This window comes from Rhinolophus hipposideros, assembly GCF_964194185.1.
Source record: "Rhinolophus hipposideros genome assembly, chromosome: 2".
NCBI classification, from domain to species: domain Eukaryota; kingdom Metazoa; phylum Chordata; class Mammalia; order Chiroptera; family Rhinolophidae; genus Rhinolophus; species Rhinolophus hipposideros.
Window position 1 is genome coordinate 61,172,186 of NC_138048.1, and position 24,970 is coordinate 61,197,155.

Below are 24,970 nucleotides of genomic sequence, written 5' to 3' on the forward strand. Positions count from 1 at the left end.
AAATTCAACTTCAAAAAATTTATTCTAAACAAATAATCAGGATTTGCAAAAGGATCTAGCTATAAAGATTTCATCACATCATTATTTAAAACAAAAATAATTGGGAACATTATAATACTCCTAAGGGTATATTTGTTAACTAAATTATGGTAAAACTATACAGGAGAATATTTAAAACCTTTGCAAACTATATACTAAGACATATAAGAAAGGTAGGAAGCCTTTGCTTAGGATCAACCTAGCTGGCTGCATGCCAACTGTGTCCAACTACAGTATTTTCCAGCCTAAAGGTATGTTTTGAAATTAGGTATATGTTTACCTTCCTTGCTTTTTATTATCCCATTTCTATTCATTACCTAGCTCTATTCAACACCTTCCTGGGTGTCATCCATTTGCAGCAGAGAAGGAAAAAAACAAACAAAACAATGCACCACACTCCCTTTTTTAGGTACAGAAACCATCTCCGGTAAGGCATCAGTTCCACCTTGCAGGAGGATTTGCATGACCTCCAAGTCCATTGTGGCAGACAGACTCTTAAGGTGGTCCCTATGATCCCCATCTTCTACTGCTCACACCTTTGTGTGATCCCTCCTCTGGAGTGTGAGTGAGACTTGCTTCTAATGAATAGAGTACAGTAAAGGGTCTGGGAGGTGTGTGATTACACGCACATGATAATGTGACGATCCTATTTAGAACTACAGTGCCCATCTTGCTGGAGTCTCTACCTTGCTAGCTGTGACGAGGCAAGCGGCCACGTTGGGGAACCCCACATGGCAAGGAAGTGTGGGTGGCCTCTATGAACTAAGGGCAATCTCTGGCCAAGAGGCAATAATAACCAAAAACAAACAAAAGAACCTCCCAGAACCAAAATCTGAAGCTCTCAGTCCTACAACCACAAGGAACCGAATATTGCCAACAACAACGTGAGCTCCCCCATGGAGCTTCCAGATAAGAATCCAGCTCTGACCAATACCTTGATTGAAGCCTTGTAAGACCCTAAGCAGAGGGCACCTAGGCTATGTTCAGAGTCCTGACATTCAGAAATTGGGGTAATAAATGTGTGTAATTTTAATCTGATAAATCTGTGATAATATTGTGATGAGCAATAGAAAACTAATATACCCATAGACCTCAACACCATTCCCACCAGAGACAACTTAGTTTACATTTATAGAAAGCAACTAAAACCCTTGAAGCACACCTAATAAAGCACACCTAATAAAGATTACAATGGCATAATTTAATACTCCTTTTTATATAATCAATAGTGAGTAAGTAACATAATAAACATCCTGCCTGATGACTCAAATAAGCATGGCTTACAAACCTAATTACTTGGTTAGTAACAGTCAAAATCAGCAGCAATCATCTCATAGTGCTCTGTTAGTTAGTGAGGAGAATTATGAAAAATATAGAAGAGGTAGCCCTTGCCTTCCAATATCCTTTGTTTCCTAAAAGTCTTGTCTACGTCATCTGGGGGTTTCTTCATCTAAAGGTCGCATTTCGCAGTATGTTTCTAACACGACAAAAGCCTGTGGCATAGATTAGACACACAGAGCAGCTAGCAGGCTACACTCACACCTGCAGAAGGGCAGGAGAAGTGTATCGGTCGTGCATTGTGGCGTAAGAAATTGCCCCCAAATTTAGCAGCTTAAAACAACAAACATTTATTATCTCACACAGTTTCTGAAGGTCAGGAATCCGAGAGCAGCTTAGGTGGACGGTGCCGGCTCAGGGTCTCTCATCAAGATGCAGTCAAGCTGTTAACCAGGCATGCGCCCTCCACAACTAGATTGAAAAACATCCTGTTCCCCAATTTGAAAAAAAAAAAAGTGAACTGCTTGATCTCCTAACCTGCTAGGATACATGACCTTGCTGTTGCGTCTTCCTAGAGTGCCTGGTCATCTCTTCCTTGCTTCTACTTATCCTTTAACACTCACTCTGTTCAAATATCCCTTGCTTTCCAAGTCCTTGATGACTTCCTTGGATCTGTAGGAGATCCTTCCTGTATTTCCACAGCACCCACGCATATTTCTAACACATCTGTATAGTAATGACAAGCGTACATGTTTGTATTCTGCACTAAACTCTGAGGTCCTTGAAGTCAGTAACCGTGTCATTTTTATTTCTGTGTCCTCAGCATTTAGCAGAGTACTGAAATAAATAGGTGTTCAAGAAACATTTGTCGATTGAACAAGTTACAGAAGTTTCTGTTTGTAAGTTCTTAAATACAGGATAAAATCTCTTTGGGTTAAGATAATTTGAACCCAGTCCTGCATGAACACAGGATGTTGGATTTGATATTTCAGTAATTACTTTTATGAGGGTCTCCGTAGGCCTAGGCCATGACAATGAAGGACGGTGGGTACACAGCTGGCCCACACCTGGCACACATAAGTGCAGGAGTTGATAAACACTGTTCTGAATCTTTTCTACTACTCTCTCCCAACCAGGCAATAGGAACTATAAAGCAGTGCTGAATAGTCTACTTTTATAATACCATATATGGGTCAAACTAGAAACCTTGATACTCGAAGGCCCCTAACTTTAAGCAATGAAGTTTGGTGACTTTATAGCAAGAACAGTTTTTTAAATTGAAATTTCTATTGAGATAATTGTAGGTTCACACACAGTTGTAAGAAATAATATAGAGAGATCCCTTGCAAACTTTTTCCAGTTTTCCTTAATGGTAACATTCTGCAAAACCATGGTATAATATCATAATCAGGATAGTGACATTGATACGATCCATTGCTTTTATTTAGACTTGCCCAGTTTTATTTGTATTCATTTGTGTGTGTATTAAATTCTATACAATATTATCATCTGTATAGGTTCATTTACCCACCAAGATACTGAAAAGTTTCAAAACTGCAAGTGTCCCTCATGTTACCCTAATGCAGTATAATTCTATTAGATCCCTATTTTTGTGTTCTTATTGTCATATAGTTTGTATCAAGTTTTTGCATTTTATAAGAAATGATATAATGTTAATAAATAGAATGTGATCATTTAAGGGTACATGGTAAACTCTCTAGAGCAAGTACTAAAACGTAAAATAAAGATATAGCTAACCAGTCATTAGATGAATTGAAATGGATTACTACAAAATATTTGATAAACTGAAACCAATCAATCAATAAAGGGAGGATGTGTGGAACAAAACCCAGACAGGATAAACAGGAAATAAAGAAAAAAGTACACCTAAGTGCAACCATATCAATAAATATATTAAATGTAGATGGACTAGAGGATAGAGACCTTGAGAATGGATAGAAAAGCAAGATTCAACTATACGTAGTTATAAGAAATACACCTCAACTATAAAAACAGAGATTATTTGAAAGTAAATAATTTGATTATTTGAAAGTGGTGGGAATGATATACCGTGCAAGTACTAAGCATAAGAAAGCTTGCATGACTACCTTATAAGACAAAATAGACTTCAAGACAAAGAGTATTAGCAGAGATAAAGAGGAAGATTTAACAGTAATAAAATAGCCACTTCATCAAGGAGACATAACAATCCTAAAGTGGATGTAGTCAACAATAGAGCTCCAAAGTACAGAATTGACAGAACTAAAGAGAGAAACACATAAGTCCACAATCATAGAAATGTTAAGACCCCCTTGTTAGTAATAGATAGAAATATGTATGTATGTGTATATATATATCCATATATATAAATCAGTCTGTAGCTAGACTTAAATAATACTATCAATAATCTTGACCCAATTAACATTAATAGAACACTGCACTTAACAACTGGAGAATACATGCAAAACAAGAATTCTTGCAGAGTAAACACAAAGAAGTTTACCAGATATAGACCTTATTCTGGGCCTTCAAATGAGTCTCAATAAATTTCAAAAGACTGAAGAGTATGTTCACTGATCCCATACAAATTTAATTAGATGTCAGTAAGATATGTATTTTTTATATATAACTGAGACATCTTTCTAAAAAAATCTCTAATATTTGGATACTAAAAAACACATCTAATAACCCATGGGTGCAAGAGCAAATCACAAGGGAAGTTAGAAAAGATTTCAAACTAAATGAAAATTTAAAGAACAACATACCAAAGTGTATGAGATACAACAAAAATAGTGCTTAGAGGAAATTTTATAGCTTTGAATGTATATTTTAGAGAAGGATTTAAAAACAGTGATCTTGTCTCCACCAAAAAATTTTAGAAAAAGTAGAAGTAAGTAAAACCAAAATAAAAAGTAGAAAAAGTAGAACAAACTAAACCCAAAGAAAGGAAAAAAGAACAGAAACCAATGAAATAAAAAAACAACAACAACAAACAATAGAGAAAATCAATAAATCAATTATTTATTTTTTAAATAATTATTTAAATAAAATAATTTTAAAAAATGAATAAAACTGTTAATAACTTGATGAGACTGATGAGGGAAAGGGAAGAAACAACAAATTTTGTGCTACGTGAAAGAAGCCAATCTGAAAGATTTATATACGTATGATTCTAACTGTATGACATTCTGGAAAGGCCAGAACTATGGAGACAGTAAAAAGATCAGTGGTTGCCAGGGACTCAGGGGAGAGAAGGAGGGATGAAGAGGTGGAGCACAGATGTGTATGGCAGTGAAGCTACTCTGTATGATACTGTAACAGTGAATACATGTCATTACACAGTTTTCAAAACACACAGAATCTACAACACAAAGAATGAACCCTAATGTAAATGATGGACTTTACTTAATAATAATAACAAATCAATATTGGCTCATCAATTCTAACAATTGTACCACACTACTGGAGATATTAAAAGAGGGAAAACTGGGTGGGGGTGAGTAGCAATATGGGAACTTTTTGTACTTTCTGCTCACTTCTGGATAAATCTTAAACTGCTTAAAAAGTAATAAAGCCTATTATTGAAAAAAAAGAAATTTCAAGTATATAATATAGCATTCCTAAACATTATTCCCATGCTGTACATTATATCTCCAGAATTTATTCACCTTATAACAGAAAGTTTGTACCCTTTAACCAATATCTTCCATTTTTCCCACTTCCCAGTGTCTGGTAACTGCCATTCTAATCTGTTTTGATTCAATGTTTTTAGATTCCACATGTAAGTGAGATAATACAATATTTGTCTTTCTCTGAGTTATTTTACCGAGGACAATATTCTCCAGGGTCATCTATGTTGTCACAGATGGCAGGGTTTCCATTTTTATGGTTGACTAATATTCCATTGTGTACATATACCACATTGTTAAATCTATTCATCCATTGATGGACACAGGTTGCTTCCATGTCTTAGCTATTGTGAACAATGTTGCAATGAACATGGGAGTGCAGATACCTCTTCAAAATCCTGATTTCTTTTCTTTTTTTTTTTTTGGATTTATACCCAGTAGTGGGATTCTTGGATTGTAATGCAGTTTTAATTTTTTGGAGGCACTCCATACTATTTACCATAATGACTACACCAGTCTTACTTTTTCCTGATATTGAACCACCTTCTACTATTAGGCATAACTGTAGTTTTCATCAATGAGTATATATTCTTTAGAGATACTGAACAAAAATCTGTTTGATAACATGTATTTTTAACTAATTGGAGGATCACTGTTAAAAATGATTTGAAAACTTTATTGGATGATAGATTTTTTAATTATATTGTTAAAATATTAAAATGTATCAGTGTCATCAATATATATATTTCTTTTTGAGAAACAATGCATATAGTTTTCCTCTACCAGTGCTTAAGAGGCTTTTCATATGATATTAAATTTAATCTCTGGTTTATCGTGTTTCTGAACATTATGACAAGTATTTTCTATATATTATGTAAAAATATTGACTCCTTTTAATGATATTGAAATATGATTTCAACATTATGTCCTTTCTTAGCTATACTAATAAAGTTTACATTTGCTGCAAAAGACTTTTTGGGGAAAATTAATATAAAGAGAAAGAAACATATGAAATTCTATTTAATTATTCCTTTGAAAATATGGCATAGGTTGTGTGTTCCTAGGATTTGATTTAAATCAAACATTTCCTTTGATATTACACTTTGCTTGATTTTTCTATATTTGGTCATGAAATTAGTTTTCCATTATTGTTTTCCTTCTTATTATGTTAGCAATTTTGGACATAAATTATTTTAAGAATTCCCACAATTTATTACTGAGAAATTGTATATTATAAACGGTGGTTCTGCCACTTTCAAGCTGTATAACCTTGGACAAGTTACCCAGCACTATCTGTAAAATGAAGATGATGACAGTGGTGATGGTGATAATAGTAACACCTATCTATATGGCTGTCGTTAAGGTTAAATGAGATAAAAAGCATGACAGCCCAAAGCACAATGACTGGCTCACAAATGTTTGCTAATATTTTAATAAATCCAGCCAGTCACTAAATCCAATTGACTCCATCTAAATATCATTCAAGTGCCACTCCCTACTCTTCATTCCTAGTCTTTGCCTTAGATTATTTTCTCTCATCTGGACTGTAACAATATCTTCTAAACTTATCTCCCTGTTTCTAATCTCTTTCTCCTTCAATTCATATAGGAGTGATCTTTCTAAAATACAAACTGATTTTTCATTCCCCTGGTGAAAATGTTTTGCTAGCTCCCATTGCATATAACAGTATCCCAAATTTCCTTCATTCCCATACATCTTCCCAAGTGTTATAAATGTTTCCTCTGTTGGGACCATCTTCCCCATCTTTCTTCTTGAAGAATTTATACTCATTCCCCATATTTTACCTTATTTTATCTGCAATAAGGATATCACCTAATGCGAATGGCAGATTTTATTTCAGACTCTTATTCTGTACTTTAGAAAAATCTTCGATTGACATATAATTTACATACATGAAATGCCCCACTGTATTCTATGTATCATTGATGGCTGTTTTCATGCTACAGTGGCAGAGTTAAATAGTTGCTACAGAGACCACAGAGCCTAAAATATTTATTATCTGGCCCTTTATAGAAAAAGTTTCCCAACTCTTGCTCTAAAGTAATGGTTCTTAAATTTTATCATGCATCAGAACAACAGAAAGATTGTTGTGCCATACCCCAAGGTTCTGATTCAGTTAGGTCTGCAGGGGAGCCAGAGAATTTCATCTCTAACAAGATCTCAGGTGCTGCTGCTTCTGGTGATCTGCCTACACTTTGAGGACCACTCTTTTAGAGATTACATTGTATAGTTTTAATTTATTACAGTCTACATCATATTATATTACACAATTTCCTTCCCACCTTTTGTGCTCTTGTTCTTACACATTTTACTTCTTTATATGCTCTTAACTCTATTGTTCATTATTATTGATTTTTTTTTTAAAGATTTTATTGGGGAAGGGGAACAGGACTTTATTGGGGGAACCGTGTGTACTTCCAGGACTGTTTTTCAAGTCAAGTCGTTGACCTTTCAGTCTTAGTTGTGGAGGGCGCAGCTCAGCTCCAGGTCCAGTTGCCATTGCTAGTTGCAGGGGGCAGAGCCCACCATTCCTTGCGGGAATGGAGGAATTGAACTGGCAACCTTGTGGTAGAGAGGACACTGGCCCACGTGGGAATCGAACCTGCAGCTTTCGGAGTTAGGAACATGGAGCTCCAACCACCTGAGCCACAGGGCCAGCCCCTGTTATTGTTTTTTTAAACAGGTCATAATTTTGTGTGTGTGTGTGTGTGTGTGTTTGTGTGTGTGTGTGTGTGTGAATTATCACACAGTAAAATTGACTTTCTATGGTGGACAGTTCTACAAGTTTTAATTTATGTATGGATTATTTTAACTGCCACCACAATGACTCTCTCTGTTGAATCTGGTGGAAAAGATGAGCATGAGCAAATGGAGATCTTAATCATAGAGATGGAAAGTATAAAAAAGAACCAAAAGGAAATGCTCGAAATAAAAAACAAATGTCAAAATTTGGTGGACATAGGGTATTGAGTAAAGCTGACTTTGGTATTGTGCAAAGGTAACTTTTGTACTAGTTTGTAAGTTTTTCCTGTTTTCTGTTATTTTTATTCACCCACCTACATGTTGATTTCTAATTTGCTATTTATTGCTTCTAATGTGTGTCTTGTATGATTTCTTAACTGTATTGTTTGAATACTTCACTCTTGAATCTTTCAACTGGAAAAAGGTTTAACAAAATTATTTTCTCTTTCACAGTGCCACTTTGTTTTTCTTGTCTGTTCCTTTGGACTTTATTATCTAATCATTTTCCAGATAGTAGATTATATAGGCAGCCTTTTTCAAATAGTAATTTTTTATGGTCTTTCTTTGAGGAGTTTGTTTGCTAGTTTGTGATCCCATAGTTATTTTAGGGAACTGCAGTGAGGAAATCTTGTAGGTTCCCAGACAGTTGGCAGCTGTTGTGCCCCACCCCCTTATTAAATTCTGAAAGTTATAAGAACAATGAAAAAACAGCCTAGAGGTGGGGTTCAGTAGCTCCTAAACTTGCCATTCTGATTATAATAAAGGATCAACCTGCTAGAAAAGTGATCAAATTTCTTTTCACTCCCAGCTCCAGGTTAATAAGCAGTAGAGTTATACAAACATCAATCCATTTGACCCCCATAACCCTAGGTGCCTTCTGTGGTATTTCTCATTCTATTTTAATACAGGCTAAAAACTGGTTTTCAATTTCTAATGTAAAATTTTTATTGTCATCTATGTTGTTATCCTGCCCTTATTTATTTATTTAAGTATCTCTCTTGCCTGTTTATCTTTGATAAAGTGTGTCATAAAGTATTGTGAAAGCTGTTTACTTTGAGTTACAATTTATTGAGAAGTAGAAAAAAGGTTGTTCTGTACTTTCCAGGTGTTCCATAATTGTCTTTGATGTCTATGAAATATCCTGTGTAAATTGTTTCTCCTAAGTTGGGTCTGCAAATGTTTTTTCAAATAAACTGTACCAGAATTCGTCACACCATTTTGCTATGGAAATACTGGTATACCTCTCTCAACACAGCATCCATGATTTATTTCTTAATTCTAGAGTAATGCTGAAAGTAGCATATTTTCTTATCTGGTTATGATCATATCTGTTGTTTTGTGAGGAAGGCAGAGTGAGACATTATTTCATTTTCCAGATGACAAAGGTGAGATATGGTCAGAGATGATTAAGTGAGATAACACATGAGAAAGTATCTGTGACACAGCTTGGTATGCAAGTACGTGTGTGTACATATATACATACACAGACACACACATATATACACATATTGTTTTTCTTTGCAATGAGGGTGAGGGCAATGATTTTTCTCTGTAAAGAATATATTTACTATAATATACACCTGAAATTAATATAAAATAATACTGAATGTCAACTGTAACTGAGAAAACTAAAAAGGAGGGAGAAAGGTGAAGGGGAGTAAGAGGTTCAGATTTCCAGGTATAAAAGAAGTAAGTCATGGGGATGTAATGTACAGCATAGGGAATATAGTCAATAATATTGTGATAGCGTGGTACGGTATCAGATGATAGCTGGACTTATTATGGTGATCACTTCTTTAGGTACCCTCGTACACATGTTGAATAACTATTGTGTACACCAGAAACTAATATATTATTGTATGTTAGCTACATTTTAATTAAAAATCTTTAAAAAAATAAATAAAAATAAAAAACAAAAGAATATATTTACTTGTTTTATAAAGCAAATTAGTGGAAGATCTAAAATTAAAACCTCTTAACTTCTAGTCATGTATAGTCTTTCTAGTAAGCTCTATTCAGATGACATTTCCATATCTGGTTATTACCTTTTCACATTCATGACAGATTAATATCTACTATAGTAGTTCAATTTTTTAAATACAATCCAGAGACAATATAGGGGCATTTTCTTAAGCTTTCTTTTCTCTATATATTTTTCCTGGCATTACATACCATTGACTTCTTCCTGAGATCTCTTTCCCTGAGCAGTAAGAGCCTTGGGCCAAATTCTGGTCTCGGTGGAGTTTGGCTTTGGCTTCCTTCTACTTTTTCTTCTGGTTCTTCTCCTACTTCTTATGTGACAATTTATATTCCATAAAAACCAGCTGATGGGCAGCAACAGCAGGTAGAGAAATCTGGTTTGGATGGTGAACTATGAGTCAGAGACTAGGAATGCCACAGGAAAAAAAGGCCTTCAAGCAATTAGGAACTGGGAGAACCAAAGGAGTTGAGCAATCTGAAAGAGGCAAAGGGTTAACAACGTGGAGTTTGACAGGCAGTAAGGGAGCAGGGCAGAGCAGGCCTAATAAGTATATGGAACCAGCAGCAGGGAAATGCAAAATGCTTTGCACCTTTAATCCCTCTTTATTCCTCTTACTATGGCGAATTCCGGTCTAATGTGACATTGGCCTATCAGTAATAACAACTGCGACATTGGCTGGCTGACCAGTCAATCTGGAGTGGGGCGTGATCACAGTTCTTTTGGCTGAAAGCGTTTCTTTACTCTGCTTGTTAAATTGGATGCAATTACATTAATTCACACCAAAGAAGGAGAAACTTATTCCAGCTCTCAAAAATAGTATGTTTTGAGGACAGAGCCAAAGCAACACTTCTCCAAGTATATTCTGTGGCATACTCACTCCTGCATGTTAGTTAAATGCTCCAGATGAAAACAGGATTCGGTGGTCAAACATTCGGGGAAATGCTGCATGACCCTCTTACTAGAAACATTAGCATATTACAAGTCCTAAGAAATCTTACAGGAAGTACATCAACATTAGCATATTACAAGTCCTAAGAAATCTTACAGGAAGTACATCAACTCATTTGATTTAATTTAATTTAATTTTATAGTTAGTGCTTTTAGTGTCCTGCTCAATAAATCTTTATATACCCCAAGATTATAAAGATATTTTTCCTTTATTTTTTTTCTAGCTTTCTGGTTCTGTTTCATGTTTAGATCTATGACCCATGTCTATTTAATTTTGTGTCTGGAGTGAAAAAGATGTGAAGTTTCTTTTTTGTCCACAAGAAAATCCATTTGTTCCAGCAACGTGTTTAAAAAGACTACCCTTTTCCCATGGAAGTGACTTGGCACCTTGATCAAAAACCAGTTAACTTCATATGTGTGGGTCTATTTCTAGATGCACTGTTCTGTTGCATTGATATATTTGTCTATCCTTAGGGCAATATTTGATTATTGTAGCTTTACAGTTCCTTTTTAAGATTGTTTTAGCCATTCTATATCAGTTGCATTTCCAGATAAATTCTAGAATCACTTGACAATTTCTTCAGAAAGGCTTGCTTGAATTTTGATAGGGATTACGTTGGATATATGGATTAGTTTAGGGAGAATTGGCATCTTAACAATTTTGAATTTTATACTCCCTGATCATGGTATATACACTGTAATTTTTATTTCAGTCAAAGAAATTCTTGCCTTCATAGAACTTGTGTTCTTGTGGAAATACTACATATTTTTCAGATATCTATAGAAAATAAATTAAATATATATTTAAATAAATTAAATAATGCCAGGTAGTTGTTTAAAAAAAAAGTGTATCAGGGTAAAGGAAAAATACAGTGGATGTAGGGTAGTGGTGTCTCTGAGGAAGTGGCATTTGAGTAGAGATCTGAACGAAGGGAGGGAAGAAACAATGTAGGGGAAGCGCTTTCCAGGCAGCAGAGGCCTGCAGGCAGAAACAAGTTTGATGTGTTCCTAGGAACCTGAGCAAACTGACTAAGGAGGACCATGCTAGGCATGATGCTAAACAAATGGTCAGAAGTTGATCATGTAGGCCTTGTATGGCATGGTCAAGGCTTTAGGTGTTAGAGGCAGCTACTGGAGGTTAAGATTCAGCCAGTACACACAGGCATGGTGTTTTTAAAACACTGAAGTACTTCAATCCTTTAGGAAATAGCTGTTCCCATGGTTACAGTCTCCCCTTCCATGTTGGCTCCTTTCCCCACCCCGCCTCTCACCCCATGAACTAACAACTAAATAAGCAACCTGGCCCAGCAGAGGCTATTGAGTTGGGGAAGTTAATCAGCTCGGGAACCTAAAATCATTGAAATTTATCAGTCTGAAGGATGAGTAAAGGTTTCACTTCATTATAGTCCTAGAGCCTGCTTAGGATAGTGTGTCTTGGGCTTCCATCCCATCAAGAGTCAGATGGGGCCCGGTACAACCATCTGGGCTCCTGCTCAGTCCAGCAGGAATAAGAAGCAGGCTAGAGAAATAGACTGAATGTCCCTGAGGTCTGAGATGAAGATAGAGGAAAGAGGAAATCCAGTGTATTTCTACATAAACAATCTGTCTTCTCGGCACTTCCTAAGTGATTTAAAAGGCTACTGGCCATCTAGCCAGCCTTTATAGCTTTTGTATATTAACCACATCAAACTTTGTTTCTATATTCAAAGCCATAAATTTGTCCTGTTCTGGGAGTTGTTATTTTTTTGTTGTTGTTTTTAAATACATTGTGGCAAAAGGGAAATAGAAAATATCCACCTTTTCAACACCAAATGCAACCTTAACATTCTAATCATAGCTGCACTCAGTAAAGTCAATGCTTGTGCAACAATGCTTGTGTAGTTCCTGGAATCCTAATCTCAACATAGAAGTATAGCAACTGAAACACAGCCATTCCAACTTCGTATATGAAATTAATTTTATACATGCTAGGATTAGGAACTTAGTCTGGAAAATTATTATACATGTCAAAATCTTAAAAATAGATTTCTCCAAAGTTGCATGAAATTTCTAAGGCTGCTTGCTATTTCCATCCATTTCACAAAATTCCTCCTCTTTGAAAATACATTCTGCTGCTCTCAAATCTAGGATTCCAACATTTTATTACACAGTATTAAAGTTCTACTTTATTCTGATTTATTTAATTTATTTGAACATCAAAACCTTCAGTTTAATTACCTGAGAGGCTACTAAATATTTGCTAACATAAACTTGTAACATGAACCTAAATTAAAGGAAAAGCATCTGGAAAGAACATCAGGGAGAAATCTAAGCACTACGTAGAAATAACCAATCTCTGGGCAACAAATATCTATTCACTCACTTTTACTTTCTGATGGTAAACAACTTCCCTCAACACAGATAAGATATTAAAAAATCATCTTATGCAAGCAGTAGAACATTTGCTGAAAAAATTCGTGGCTTTCCTTTTCATTTTTTTAACATAAAACTACTTGTGAAAAGCCAAAGCTTTCTTTTAAGTAGGTCTAGCACACAAGATTTAGGGCCAGGCAGGACTTTAATTTAATCTTAGATGGCAACTATTCCTACAATCCCTTTTCCATTCAAATATCGTAATTTTAAAAATAAAACTACTTACACCACAGAAAGCTGATTCTGGACAGACAGCATGAAACTATCAGCAGCCACCATTTCCTCACAGACTAAACTTTGTTCCCTTGCGGGCTGTTTCTGGATCAGGTTCACGCTCATACACATTGACTCTGGCCTTGGAAGCTACCACCCATGAGGGAGGTGGGAGGGTTTGTTAATTTAACTCCTGCTTGATAACCTCTATCAGCAACTTCTTAAAGGTTGATTTCTGTGCATTCAGAGACAAATGTAACAAGATTATAGGGCAAGACTGAAAAATCTCAATAATCCCTGATGGCTGGGCTTTAGTTTTAGTGGGGATTTTGTTCCCATATGTTCCTGGGAAGGAAAACTAAATATACATACATACATATATGTATATATATATATATACACACACACATATATACACATATACATATATACACACATATATACATATATGTGTGTATATATCTATCTATAGATAGATAGATAGATAGATAGATAGATAGATAGATAGATAGATAGATAGATAGATATGTATTTCTCTGAGCTTCAAACATTTTGCTTTCTTCCTTTGGTAAAAGTTCTCCCTCCTCTGAATCTACACATTCAGCAAATGGCAAAAGAAGCCAGAAAGCTGCTTCTCTACTGTAGTCCCCCATTACCCCCAACACTCACTAGTTAGGAAAACAATACCGAGTTCTTGCTAAACTTAGTGCTTTCTAACTTTGAAACCACCTGCTGATCTAATGTAAAGGGAAAACTTGGATCCCACATTCTGTTCTTTGCAGGACAAAATGTTATGCTGGTTCATCCCCTTCCACATCCGTAAATTCTTTCCCTTCTGAGCTACTATATTTCTGTAATTTGTAGCATTCGCCTTCAAAGCAGAAACCATTTATTAAGTACTTCGTGCACTAATCACCTTATTATCTCATACTTTCCTAGGCATGACTTTTGGGATCATCTTCAGTTGTTCTTTGTCTGATTCTCTGTATCCAGTTTAGCTCCTCCAATGTCCTGGTGACCCTCTGTAATAAGCACTGGGGGAGGCAGATGAATGATGGCACCAAGCAGCTGGGCATGCCCTCCCTAAATCACCAGAATCTGTGAACCTGCTATCTTGCATGGCAAAAAGGACTTTGCAGATGCCATTAAGGTTAAGGATTTTGAGATGGGGAGATTATCCCGATGGGTCCAATATAATCCCATGAATCCTCTAAAAGCGTGAATGTTTCCAGGCTGTGGTTAGAGACAGGTGAAGTGAGGACGTGACTTGTGCTGGCTTTGAAGATGGAGGAAGAGAGCTGCTACAAGTTGGAAAAGGCAAGGAAACAAATTCTCCCCTGGATTCTCCAGAAAGGAATGCAGCCCTGATGACACATTGGTTTTGGCCTACTGAAATCCATCTTGGATTTTTAACCTACAGATTGTAAGGTAATACATTTGCATTGTTTTAAGCCACTAAATTTGTGATAATTTTGGTATAGCGGCAATAGAAAAACAATATAGGTACTTTAATTTCAAAATGTCCCTTTGAAAATATAAAACCTAGAACTGAATAAAATACTCCAAATAAAGTCTGATGAAGAAAAAAATAATTGTGTAACTATCAAGATCCTTAATCTGGATGCTATAATTTTATAAATGCAACTCAAGATTGTATTAGATTTTGAATACATTGTACTCTTAAGTTAGCGGACTCCTAAGTGTTTGTCATACAAACTACATCAAACCAGACACATGACTCTATCCTCATTCTTTTTTCAACTAATGTTGGAGATAAAATGCAGAGCTTTACATTCAATTCTTTTCTATTCCACCTTATTGGTTTTAGCCCATCTTTCCAAACTATTAAGAGAACTTGGGGTCATGCCTGTGTACTCTGTCACAGGAAGTATCCTTTTTAAGCCTAACTGCATTTACTTAATGTCCATGTATTCATCAAGTTTTAGTAAATACATATGGAGCAGTCAAGATCAAGAAAAGAGTTCTGAAACAGAGAACAGAGTTCTGTTTTTAGAGACCTTCAGTTTAACATTGATCTATGAATCACTTTGGGTACACAAGTTTGATCAGCTACAAAATCACCTATTCTCGTATAGCTTACCTTTTTTTAACTTCTCAAATATATCAAATAAGAATAGCTCCTCAAATATACCAAATTTATCAAATAAGAATAAAATGCCTTAATAAATAAAGATATGCCTATGGCATACCAATCCACTAGAACTCTTACTTAAGTGGTTAGTTTGATATGAGCAGGTTTTTGGGGTGTTGGTTTTTTTTCCCCATAATGTGGTGCTATCTCTTAGTGGTTATCATTTTCTATTTATAAACTATCAATTAATTATTCTTTCTAGAAGTCTACTTGAAATTAAAAGGAAGTTTATTCAATTGTAGAAAGTGGCAATGATCTCTGTCTCAAAAGAGGAGACACAAGTGGAGGGGAAAAAGGGGGGACACAAAGAAAGAAGGCATGATAGAAGGAGCGAGCCTGACACGAGTATACCCTTAGGAGAGTATGTAAACCAGACTGCGCAGAGCAGCAGTGGTTGTTGGAAACTAGTGTGAAATGTGTTGAAACATATGATGTAAAGTCTTGAAAATGGTACATGAAAATGGTAATTTTAAATTAATGAATCCGAAAATACGAAAATCCAAAAGATTTTAAAGCAAGAAAACATAATAGTAAGAAGAATATTTTGATAACCTAACTGAAAAATGGGCAAAGTATGTGAACTGTTCACAGAATATGAACAGTATATGAACGGTTCACAGAAGAAGAAATATAAATGTCTCTTAAATATATGAAAAGACATTACACCACACTCACTAGAAGAGAAACACAAATTAAAAGTACAATGACATAATTTTAATCTATATTTTAACTTACCAAAGTGACAAAATTCAAAAGACTCATAAGACACAATATTGGTCAGATGATGGGAAAATAATGGAGGATAAATTGGTAGGACCCCTCTGGAAAGCAAATTGGCAATCACATTATGAAAGCACATACCCTTTTTGTAGTGAAAACTAAAAACCTACACATGTGAAATGACACATGGCCATGGATATTCACTGCAGCATTGTTTGCAAAAGATGCCAATCAGTAGGGAATTAGTCAATCAAATTACAGTACAGATATACAATGAGATGCTGGAATGAAAACATAAGCAACTTTGTGTTACTGATAAAGAATGATCAAGCTATATTAAGTTTTAAAAAGTAAGGTAAGAGTAGTATATTTAGAATGCAATGGTGTGTGTGTGTAGAGAGAGAATGTGGAAGACCATGCAAGAAACAAGAAACAGCGGGTTGTGCCTAGAAAAGGGACTGCGTAGCTATGGTTCAGAGGTGGAAAGAGACTTATATATCCTTATGTCCTTTTTGAATTTTTACCAAAGCTGGTTATACCTACTTAAAAATAAATAGATATGCTAAATGGCAATGTGGCATCCTGGAATACAAAAAGTACAGCAGTGGAAAATCTGGTGAAAACCGAATAAGTGCATTTAGTTAATAATCATGTACCAATATTACCTTCTTAATTTTGACAATAGAGCCATGTTTATATAAGATGTTAACATCAGGAGAAACTGGTGAAGGTACTGTTTTTGCAAACCTAAAATTATTTCCCAAATAAAAAGCTTATTAAAACAATATAAATATTTAAAATGTTATTAGTGCAGCTATGGTAGAAATAGCCTGGAGAGAGAGATTAGAACCAAACAGGCCAGATGTGAAACTGGGAGTAACCTTGGAATGAGGTGACAAGGGTCTCAATAGGGTAAAAGTCATGAAAATACAATGAAAAGAACTAATATATATATATATATATAAAAACACATATATATATGAGATACATTTCCACAGAGAAAAAAACAACAAAAAAAATTTGTAATAGCAGAGAGCAATGATAAGAACAGTGATACCAGTGACCAAAGATGAAAATTAGAAGAGGAAGATGGTTTAAAGGGGAATGAGATTCATTTCATTCATGAATTCAAGAACTATTTGTTGGTCCCTGCTATGCTAGACTCTATGCAAGGCACTGGGATGTGGGAGTGAGTTTATAAATGCCAAATATGAAGGAATGCTAAAGTGTCCTAGTTGATTTGTCCCAAAGGCATCTGGATATTACAAGCTGAGAGTTCAGGTGAGAGGAGAGAACTGGAATAGCTAAGAAAGATGATATAGAATGAGGGAGGAGAAGCTAAAACCCAACTGGGGACAGAAATACAATCAGGGAAAGAGAGGAGTAGCAAAGAAGACAGGGAAAGAATGGTCAAAGGATTTTGAAAAGAAACAGGATAGGGAAATTTTCCTGGAAACCAAGATAAAGATCAAAGAATAAGGGTTTCATCAAATGCACTGTCTAAGAAATGATACACAAAAGACCAGAAGACAGTTGGTTAAAAATAGATCATTGATGGCAGGGGAGGTGACTCGAGAGACCTTTATACTTTCAGTAAAGTTTAAATGGAACTCAGACCACAGAAGTCAAAATTTTCTTACAAGGAAGCACTTCTGATTAAAAGGTCTTTGGGAAATGGGATTCCATTTATTGTCATGCTTCTGAAAGCATGACAATCCTGCATCTAAAGCCACAGGATGGATCTTCATGCAGAATCAGCTTTGTCTGGAGGAAAATATATTGAAACAGGAGAAGAATGCAAAATTTGCATGAGCTTTTAAGATAAATCCTGAAATTGAAAGTATAGAATGTCTTTATAGGAGGTGACCTTCCTACTTCTTGGGCTACAAATTATCTCTCCACTCCTACAAAGGTGTACTTGGGTAGAAATCATAATGGCCAGCTATGCTGTAATGTGGGCTTGCTATGAAAACACAGGATACCTATAATTTAAACTTTATGAACTATGCATAGCCTTGCATGGCAAATTACAATAAATACTTTATAGTCAAAGAAGAAAACTGAAGAAAATCTTGAATTTATCATATTTTCCACTAGTTGCTATTGTTATTTATGTAACCGTATATTATTTATCCTTTATATCTGTAGCTGGAGCTTAGCTACACACTTACAGGAAAGTCAGTGTCAACTATACTGAGATACTTAACGCTATTTGAGACTGATGAAAATATACTAAGTACCAACCAATTCTATACACACACACATAATGTACATAATATACTTGGGTGGTATGTGCGCATATACACAAATTAATATATATGCATAGACAGTGGTCCCTCCTTAGCTGCAATTTTGCTTTCCATGGTCTCAGTTACCCACAATCAACTGTGGGTCAAAAATATTACATGGAAAATTCCAGAAATAAACAATTCATAAGTTTTAAGTTGCATGCCATTCTGAGTAGCATGATGAAATCTCGGACCTTCCCACTCCATCCTGCCCAGGATGTGAATCATTCCTTCATCTACAGTATCCATGCTGTACAGCTACCCACACGTTAGTCACTTAGTAGCCATCTGGGTTATCATATCGAGTGTCTCAGTAATGAAGTGCTTGTGTTCAAGTCACCCTTATTTTACTTACTAATGGCCCCAAAATGCAAGAGCAGTGATGCTGGCAATTCAGATATGCCAAAGAGAAACTGTAAAGTGCTTCCTTTAAATGAGAATGTAAGTAGAGTACAATAAGATATTTAGAGAGAGAAACCACATTCACATAACTTTAATTAGAGTATATTGTTATAATTATTCTGTTTTATTATTAGTTATTGTTGTTAATCTCTTACTGTGCCTTATTTATAAATTAAACTTTATCACAGGTATGCATGTATAGGAAAAAAGTATACAGCAGGACTTTGAATAACATCATTCCATTCAACGTTGTTTAATTATAACGTTGATAGGATGCCATAGAAACTTAACTCTTGTTTAAATCAATTAGCCTATGGTGAAATTAGTTTCCTTATACATCATTTTGTTTCAAGTTGACAACATTATTGACAACATTAAGTGAGAACTTACTATACCGAGGGTGCCAAAAAGAATGTTTACAAGTGGACACTTCGGTCAACGTTGCTCAAGCAGTCACTGTGATCAGAAGTGTCTGGACGCGGATGGTAACCACTTTGAGTATCTCTTGTAATTGCAGAAGTCAACCGTGACTTGTATTCATCTTTTGTTATCAGTATATGTTAACAATTTTATTACAGTTTTTTCCTTTTTTAAAATGTATATACATTTTTTGGCACCCTCTGTGTATAGGTTTGATGCTATCTGTGGTTTCAAGCATGCATTGGGGAGGTCTTAGAAGATACCCCCCAATGGATAAGGGGGGGTGACTACTGTACATGCATGTGTATGAACACACACATAATGTAAACATAAGTGTTTATACAAGAATTGGTGACTGTGCTTCAAATTCTAATTTATATGAAGACAACTGGAACCCTGACATGTGCACTGCACAGTGTACTAGTCAAATGGAAACAGTTTTCACACGTAATTCTCTGCCAAGTAAATTAAGATACTACTTTAGCATTAGGTCTTCATAAACTAGGCTAAGCATAAATTTGAAAGCTTTGCTCTGATGTTCTCCATCTAATTCTAAACAGTCCTCAGTCTCTAAGGCAATACTTGCACCAAGTAAAGATTTGTTTTATATCTTTTACATCTCTAAGCTATTAGAGGAGTAATATACAGGAGCTTATTGAAAATGTCATGGGAAAGATATGTAGGGTTAATAATTTTTCTAAAATTGATTCTAGTCTAGTCTGATATCATCGAACTAGAGGTATTAATATAATCACTTATTACCCTAATGAAATTCTGATAGAAATTTTTACTGTTTAAAGAAAACCAATTTTACCAATAGTCAAAACATAATGTCTTCTTTTCTAAATGTTTGGGTTTCTAAACTAAAAGTTCTACAGTAAATAGCTCTCATTACTGCATCTTGTATATATTGTCTGAAAGAACCTCTTGAGGCTAAGAAACAAAAAGCTAATGCAACATTCAACCTGGAAGACAGAATTACAGCTCTCACAGCATTTCATTCAGCCTAGGGTGTTGGCTTTCACAATTAATAACAACTAAGGGGACATGTTATCACTTCTTAACATTGCGTATTGTCTGTAACTCTCTGCTGTCACATTTTAAAGGAATTTTGACATTATTGTGTTTTGAGAAAGCAAATCTGAATGATATCCTAGGGGATCATAAATTATTTCCTTTTTCTACTTGACTTTCATAATCATGAGATTGGTAGAATTCTCAATAATTCCCTTTTTGTCTTATACATTCAGGGAATATTAATTGATATAAGCACTTTGGGGGTGAGTTAAATGGAATTATTAAGACCAGCATGCAATTTGGTATAACCTAGAAAAGGTGAAGAAGCCTGTTCCTAAAACAAGCAGTTTAACTCCCAGGCACACACCCTAGCACAGCTCTCAACTACTGTGCCATGGTACCTGAGTATGCAACAAATGGGCAATACGTATGCCCAGGTATGGCTCTCCTCCACCCTCCAGCCAAGCAGAAGCCCCCAAGTCAGAGACACAGCTTCTTTAATACAGTGTGTTGCAAAAATATTTTCTATCATTTTCTATGTGACATGAAAAAGGTTGGGAAACATTGACAGAGAAGTTCTTGCATATGAGATATATGCATATATAGGAGCAATGTTTGTAATAATTAAAAACTAGAATATCCCAAATGTGCATCCATCAATTTTTCTGCTAAAAAGTGCCAGAATGCTCACACAATGCAGTGAAAATTAATGAGCAATAGTTATATGCATTGACATGGTAAATCGAAGACTATAATGTTGAGTAACAAAAACAGTAAGTGCTAGGAAAATTACACACGCCATGACTCCATTTTCATAAAGTTCAAAAACATGTAAAACTAATCAATACACCATTTAGGATATACAGACATGTGATAAAACCATTGAAAGAAGCAAGAAAATTAGTAACACAAAATTCAGAACTTTGGTTACCTTTGAGGGAGCAAGAAAAGTTTAAGATCAGAGAGGAGTGCACAGGAGATAATGGTAATATTCCTTTTTTTGAACTGGGCTATAGGTACACACATGTTCTCTATATAATTATTTCATAAGCCTTGTGGATATTTTGTAAATATTTTGTATCTACTCAATAGTTAATAAACATATTTTATAAAAGCCCTACTTTGTCCAAAGGTAGACAGGGAAGGCATCTTCCTTCTCTGCAACAGGAGGTGCAAGGGGTAGGAGGGAGAGCAGCACCAAATTATACAGAATGCTGCAGGTCAGACACTGAACCTTTATCAAAGGCCCTACCGATTCAGATACAACTACAACAATAAAAGATTTGAAAGCTATACCTATAATAAAGTTAAAACTAATTTCAATATGCTATCATTTAATAAGGCACCATATATGCAAATTTTAACATTAAATAAAATCTGGATTTACAGTATCAGGACTGAATAAACTGCCAGCTTATGGATGAATAACTTCTCTTGCTATTTTCTAAACAGTCAACATTTCATTGTGTATCTAGATCACACAAAAACATTTACAGAATGACAATACTTTAATTCATCATGTATATCCAGCAATGTGTGCTTAATCAAATGCCTGTCTGTTTGTCAATGTCATTCAAGGGCAGGTTTATAAAGTTTCAAGAGCAAGAACTGGGTCTGTTTCAACTGATATAACTAGCAAGGAAAACACAATGAAATCATTTTTAAGAATTTCTACCTGTACTACTTTTCTTTTAAAAGCATTAGATATTTTGCCAATCCAGAAGATATAGTAGACCACAAAGACATAAACTTAACCTCCAAATTAATTAAATTTACTATTTTTATTTGACAGTTAAAATAAATCCAGTTTGAGCTCTCCCTTTAATATTAAAAAAATAAGCCACTTAAAAGCAGATAGGTTAATGTTTACACAAAGGCACTTTTTTCCCTCTTTATTTTTTTACTTTAAAGTTGTAACTGGTGAGTGACCTTGCTGGAATTCCCCATCAGTTCTGGAGTATCTATCTGGAGTTTCAAATAGAAACTACTTTCACATGATACATGAGAATGTATGCCAAGTGGTATCTGTCTCTGCACCTTGGACTCGGATAGTATATCTCAGATGAATCAATAAACTTTACACAAAATGAAAGGCTGTTTTCTCCCTTAGACCATTTAAGAAAAGATACAATTTAAATATATATGATATTGTATACTTATAGGATCAATTATATAGAGAAAAACTTCATATATTTATCCAATTCAAGAAATTTACAGTTTCAAACTATCAAAGACAGGACAATTTTTAAGTATGTCAAACACTGAATATATCATGCTGAAGTGAGTCCATAATTAATTCCTGTTACACGAATACAACTACCTTACAATTTAGATGATATAAAGCATCTTTGTTTTTGCTTTATTTTGGAATTTCTAAAATAACTATTTTTCACTGAGAAGTTATTTCAGACTTAGTGTGAAAAGGCTTATAAGGCATCTGTCCCTTCCAGTGTAAGATGGTTATGAAACTAACCCTACACCACTGAAAATCAATGTAGTCATAAGTAACAGTAGGGATGATTTAGAATAGAAACAAAATAGTTCCCCGTTCTGGGCCACACCTCTAGTTCTAACCTTGGCGCTTCTCTCCCTCACTTTCAGAAGGTGAAAGTACAATCAGTGTTGCCCTGGAATTTAAGCCCAGTCATCTATCTTGCTCTCAAAAACTGTTTCAGGACAGAAAAAATTAAACATTTCACAATCTGAGTTTCTGCAGAGTATACTGGTGTTTCAGAAGTTGACATGAAGGGTAAACGAGTGAATGAAGAAAGAGGAGAGCATCAGGAAAAGTTAGCAAAAGGAGCACTTCTTTTTAATATTTTTCCTAGAATACCTCCACACTATTTTATAACAGTGGCTGGAATCTTAATGGGACTGAGGACCTTCCTGGGGTGCCAAGAAAATGAGTAAAAATGTCTCTGGGCTGACAGAAAACACATGGGATTTAGAGACTAACATTCTCAAAGAAGGGAGGAAACAAAAGAGACTGCTATTTGGAGTAGGGCTATTCCTAGGAAACTCATTCTAAAATAGGAGAAAATTAAGGGACCAGTCGAATCAAGGTACCATTGGTGTGAGCTCTTTAGAGACATAGAATTTTGAGACATAAAACAGTTTAATTTGAAGCGCCTTCTGACTCAACTCCTAGAAGTTGTCTTAAGTTCCAAAAAAGCCTGGCTTTCTTCTGGAAAGTTGAATGTAGCTTACATTCGCCCCCATGAATGTCAGAAGCAGAAGTAGCTAGAACAGAGAAGCCTTAAGGAACACAAAAATGAATGAAGAGAAATACAGTGATAGGATAGTGGCAAGTGCTGACTCCCTCTTTCCATCAATGGAAATAACTAGATACATGATAAATTTGTGCCATATTAATTTCATTTCTTTTGCTTCTCACATCACTCTTTTTTTCTTTTTGTGTTTTAGTTAGGATAATTTCTACTGACCTATTTTCAAATTCACTTATTCTTTTCTCAGCTCTGTCTGGTCTGTTGATAAGCCCGTCAAAGTTCTTCATCTTGAATATCATATTTTTTATTTTAGTATGTCCATTTGACTCTTTTTATAGTTTATATTTCTCTGCTAAAATTCCTTCTCTATTCATGCACATGCCCCAGCTTTTCCACTAGATTCTATAACATAGTAAGTAAAGTCCCTACCTGATAGTTCCAACATGAGTCATCTCTGGGTCGGGGTCTGTTGCTTTATCTCTTGAAAAATGGGTTGTTGTTATTTTCACATATTTTGTAATTTTCGATTAAATGCCAGACATTGTCTATAGAATAACCATACACACTGAGAAAAAGAATACTTACTCTTGGTAATGGGCATGCTTATTCTTCTGTTCTGCAGCCAAGTAAACTGAATCCCAAAGAGAGATAATCTGGTCAATAGTTGAGCTGTGTTTATTGTTTTGTTGTTGCTATAGTTACGTTTTGTACACCTTCCTCCAGCAGTGGGCAGCTGCTTTGTGATTAGAGTGGAGCACAGGACACTTAAGGGTTTTACTAAGTGTTCCTGCTCCACCCTCAGCTTTCAGTAGTCACAGCATGCCTATGCCACAGAAAAGGTTCTTTCTCTGAATCCTGGCCCCCCCTAAGTAGATTACTGTTGTTTGTTACTCAGTGCTAACTAACATGGTTCTCTTCATCCAGCCTCAATCTTAGGCAGGCCTTATGCACCTAGGCCTTGGGTATAGGACTTTCTGCATCCCCACCCCAACCTTAGGCAGTGAAACTCTACCTAGCATCTGTGGGGGAACACTGCAAAAAGTTCTCCAGCACTGTAGATCCCACACTAAATACATCGTAGCAACAATCACTAGTAGAGAGTCTCCTGCCCCTCCCCAAGAAGATATCCTTTGCTTCTACATGACCCCAAGAACCAGTAAATCTTCACCTGGGTCCTGAAAACAGAAGGGTTTCCTGTCCCTCCCCTAGTGCCTCAAGATTTTTGTTTCATATGAGACAATGACTGGTAAAGTGGGCAGGGTTTTCTAACTGTGTGTCCTAAAGGTGTCTGTCTCTAATATTATGTCTTGCCCTCAATCTTTTATGAACACCAGTGGAGGCTGCAGTTATATCCTCGTCCGGCAACCCTCCACCAAAAAAAGGTAAGTTGAAGTCCTAACCCCTGGTATCTGTATTTGGGAACAGGCTCTTTGCAGATATAATCAAGTTAAGATGATGTCATACTGGAGTAGGGTGGGCCC

The 24,970-nt window shown here is 35.5% G+C and overlaps 1 protein-coding gene across 2 annotated transcripts in view; it reads right to left on the minus strand.

Annotated features, from left to right (window-relative positions):
• The window catches only part of MAP3K13 (mitogen-activated protein kinase kinase kinase 13), a 139,508-nt gene that overhangs the window by 97,597 nt on the left and 16,941 nt on the right, over positions 1-24,970 (minus strand). Inside the window, exon 1 of one of the 2 annotated variants that reach the window (XM_081025089.1) lies at positions 13,277-13,402. The exons of the other annotated variant lie outside the window; for it this stretch is intronic. The gene's annotated coding sequence lies outside the window, so the exon portion shown is untranslated. Of the gene's footprint in view, positions 1-13,276; positions 13,403-24,970 lie in introns of those variants that run through there. 2 annotated transcript variants of the gene reach the window in all.